Source organism: Acyrthosiphon pisum, chromosome X, assembly GCF_005508785.2.
Source record: "Acyrthosiphon pisum isolate AL4f chromosome X, pea_aphid_22Mar2018_4r6ur, whole genome shotgun sequence".
Taxonomy (NCBI): domain Eukaryota; kingdom Metazoa; phylum Arthropoda; class Insecta; order Hemiptera; family Aphididae; genus Acyrthosiphon; species Acyrthosiphon pisum.
Window position 1 is genome coordinate 2,459,712 of NC_042493.1, and position 5,053 is coordinate 2,464,764.

The following is a 5,053-nucleotide window of genomic DNA, read 5'->3' on the forward strand; positions in this document are numbered from 1 at the left end:
TCCAATTTTGATATATTGTTCCAGACCGCCATTTCTATTTCTTCGGCTAGCACAAGATACTCTGTTTTTTCCTCATTAACGGTTAGGCCCACTTTTTTTGCCGTATTTATTAGATTACTTCCCAATCTCTTTATCATATCTAAATCTTCACCAAGGAGAGCGATATCATCCGCATATGCTAGCATTCCAATTCTGATCTGTCGTAATATAACTCCTTCCGAAATGTTCATCTCACGTATTACCCTCTCCAGTACTAAATTAAACAGCACTGGAGACAAAGCATCCCCTTGCCGAAGTCCTGTCGTTACTCTAGTTGGCTGCGATGTTACGTTACCTATCTTGACCTGTATATCTGTATGATTGAGACTGGCTCCAATGAAATTAATAATTTTCCTGGGGAATTCGAAATCTTTGAGAATGTTTAAAAGGCTTTCTCTATGTATAGAGTCATACGCTTTTCTGAAATCCACAAATAACACGTGTACCTCCTTGTCAAATTCCAAATGTTTTTGGATGATTTGTCTTAGAATGAACATTTGGTCAGTTGGTCCTAAACCCACCCTGGTAGTTACCTATAGTGACAATAAGACACATAATATTATAAAACTAAATTTTACTTACCTCCGTAACTTGTTATGAATAATACAATAAAATATATTATTTAAATCGAAATAGGAATAACTGTAGCAGCGAAATATAGGTTCAGATCTTCAGGATTAGGCTGATTAGCGTATAAAAATTAAAATATATTTATATAAATAACTATTTTCAACAAACGATAGTGCCCGAGTAGCATTTTCAGTGCAGACAGCATGTAAAATACATTAACTCGTTGGTTCATAGCACGGTACAAAACTGGTTCACAGCACCGTGTTTTTCGAAAAATGAATACCGATTTTTTGCATGGGCTTAACCGTGCTATATAAATGGTAAGGTTTAGTTTAAAAACCGTTTTATTGTTCAAACTGGGCATAAATGAAACGGTGGTTTTACAGTGCTGTTGTCGGTTACATAACCGTAGATTTATTTTATTTTTAACCGTGAGATTTGGGTTTATTTGTTGGTTAAATAACCGTGTTTTTGTTAATTTGTTTGCCATGCGATTTGTGTACATTTGTTGATTAAATAACTGTTTTATGATTTAAGTTTATACCGTGCAATCTGTGTTCATATTTTATTGAAATAAACGACAGTATTTTTTTTATACAAATAAAAAGATAGTTCTGTACGTATATTAAAACACGATTAATTCATAATATATTTTTAAAAACTTGATTTTATTTAAATATACAAAAGAGAAAAGTTATAGATAACTTACTAAATAACATTGTACTTATATATTCCGATCGGAAAGGTAATATGTTTTAATTAATATAACGCCCAACCATCGCATATTTACGCAATGAATAGAAACCAAACGGGCAATATGCCCAAAAACTTCACACCAAATCGTTCTAATACCTCTACCTTAAACAAATCCAAAAATAGTACCTTACCTACTACAACTTCAACTTCTTCCTCTAAAACATTATACAAAGCCGCGTCGAATCTACAACCATCTAAACACATAGTCGGGCCAGGCACCGACCACAGTACCGGCGGCCCCTCCACACCAACGAGTAATCATGCCTCACGAATCGCAATCAAGACCCCTCTGCCACTCTCCGCTACAACAACATCGTCAACCGATAATACACACACCACAGACACTATCACTTCTCGGGCAATTAATAATACATTTACTAATGACCAGCCGATAACGGACCAATCGACAATATTTCCATCAAATACCACGAACAATATAAACTTCGCAACCGCTGTCGCCACGGAAAAGACACCAAGCCGCGAACAAGCCCTAGTGTTTAATTCAATTGATGGTATACCTCAAAAAGAATATATTTTAGCAATAGGAAAAATCGTCTCTCCTAAAAACATAACTTTTATTTCTAGAATATCTAATAACCGATTCTGCATATTCTTGTCTAGCAAACAAATACTCGATAATCTAATCCAAACAACACAAACAATCAGTATCAACGAACATACTATACAAATACGTAGATTATTAAACCCGGCCAAAAGAATCATCATTTCAAATGTATGCCCATCTATTCCCAATCAAGCTATCACAGGCATCAATATAGCAGGCTACGAACATATTATGAGTTTCCGACGACAAGTATTTCTAAAACACGAAGATATACACAAACTTCCAAATTCGTTAGTAATCTCGCTTAATGAAACACAGTTCAGAATTTTTTTTTACCGATGATGTATTAACTTGCTTTTTATGTAAAACCACTGGACACACAACAAACAATTGTAAATTAAATATCGAAGACAAATCGGGAAAAAATCCCCTATCCAACACAAATGATTTAAACAAGTCAGTTGTCACGACCGAAGACCAAACAGAATTAATTGAAAATATCCTCCCTCCTTCAAACCCATCGCTAGATAATATACAACTCGACCAAACTGCAAACGATTGGAACGAAGTTTTAGAAGAAACTGAAGTTTTCCCTCCAATCCAAAGCCACATTGCGGATCCTTGCAGTGCGCCCTGTACACCTAAGGAAACACATAAAAGACTGAAATCGGACTCATCGTCCTCTAAACCTCCAAACTCTCCAAATATTTTATTATCATCTTCCACCACTAATAATGAAAAAAAAACCAAAAAACCCAAATTACAATCGAGTTCAAATTCTTCAGAGAGCATAGATACAAAGCTGGATGAAGGGCTCAAACCAATCATAGAATTCTTCACGGCTAACGACCCTCTACCAGTCACTTATCTCCAATTCAAATATATCCTAAACAATTTCAACAATAAAGCCATGAATATACACACACTTATTGAAAATGCAAATACAAACATACCTACTCTAATGGACTTGCTTGATCAAATTCGACATATAACAAAAGAAAGATCAATTAAAACACGACTGACAAAGCTTTCAAATTTGCTTTTCCAAACCCAACCTCTCCAATAAAGTGCAACTCAAATTTAAACACCTAATAAAACACACGAGCCAAAAAATCACTCAAATCTTTTGTATACCTTTTATAAAATTTAATCATGGACTCTATTATCCAATGGAATATAAATGGACTATCAAAACACTACACCGAAATCCACCGTGCCAAAACTGTCATCCAACCTATAGCCTTCTGTTTTCAAGAGACTAACCTAAGACCTGACACCACCTTTCCCATACGAGGATACAACGGATTCCTAAAAAATCGTCAAACGAACCTTCGAGCCAGCGGTGGAGTCGCGATCTTTACCTCTGATCTCATCGAAAGCACGGAAATACACAATCAATCCCCACTTGAAGTTATAGCTGTCTCTATACGCCTAAAAACTCCCTTATGCATTTGCAATATCTACCTACCAGACAGTACCAATTTAACACTAAACGATCTCAATGATATCATCAAGCAATTACCTAAACCTTTTATTTTTCTCGGCGATTTTAACAGCCGCAATCAAATGTGGGGATCTCATTACACAGACCAAAGAGGCAAAACCATGGAAAAATTCATAGAAAATGAACACCTAATTTTATTAAACACTGGAGATTACACCCGTCACAATGCAGCCCATAACTCTCTTTCAGCTATAGATCTCACAATAACAATTAGTTCTTTTGCCCCTAAAACAGAATGGAACGTACTAAATGAGTATAGCAGTAGCGACCACTGGCCAATTTCCATAAAAATCCTTGAACAATCACCCCCAACCCCTGCACTCGACCGCTGGAACTTAAAAAACCCAAATTGGGAACTTTACCGAGACATTATAGGCCAAGATCTCATTGATCACCCAATTAACCTAAGAAAGTCATCCAACCAAACCGAAATAAACTCAATGATCGACAATTTTTCTAACATTATATTAAAGGCCACTAAGCTGACTATCGGCAAAATAAATATCACAAAACAAAAGAAAACAGTTCCATGGTGGAACAAGGAATGTAATTCAGCTATTAGAGCCTACGAAAAATCATTAAACAAATTTAAAAAGACCAAATCTATCGATGACCACATAATCCTCAAGAAACTTCGAGCACAAGCAAAATATATCACAAAAAAAAGTAAAACCGAATCCTGGCAAAAATACACAAACTCAATAAACTCAAGCACATCTCCAACGGACATGTGGAACAAACTCAAAGCCATCAAAGGAATAACTCACCAACCATTACCCCTCAATTTAAACCATAATGGTATCCCACTATCATCCTCCACGGACATATCCGAGGCATTTGCCCATCACTTCACTAAAAATAGCTGCAACTCAAACTACGAATATGAATTTATAAATTTCAAACAAAAAACAGAAGCAAATATTAAAAGAGACCTCGAACTCAATTTCCATCAACAAGAAAACACGCTCAATCAATCCTTCAATATAACAGAACTACACAACGCCCTATCAAGATGCAAAAGTAAAAGCCCAGGTCCAGACGGGATACCATATTCTTTCATTCATAATCTTCCAAAGTTAGGCCACGAAACTCTTCTTAAAATGTATAACAGAATATGGGACAAAGGCGTATACCCAGATCAATGGCGCAACGCAACCGTAATACCGATTCCAAAACCGAACAAGAACAAATTTGACATCGCTAACTGTAGGCCCATATCCCTCATCAATACGCTAAGCAAAACAATGGAAAAAAGGTAGGTAAGTGGATGTCGCTCTGCTGTACAGTAGGTTAGAAGTGGGTCACTGTATAATGGACAGTATTAAATTTGAATTCAATGATATAATATCACTGTATAAGAAAAACGATTCTGAGCGGAGACGGTATATCAGTCTATGTATTAGACATAATATTATATTATAGTCTATAGCAGGGATGGCGAACCTTTTGATAACTACGTGTCAAATCAAAATGTTTGGTTTGATTTTATTTGCCTCACGTGTCAGAAACTTTGCAGACCTATTTTTTTTTTTTAGTCGTCATGTAAGGCGTCGGAAACTATCTGTTATCTGTTGTACCTACGTTTGTACGTAAACGCGAAAAACAAAATTATTGATAAT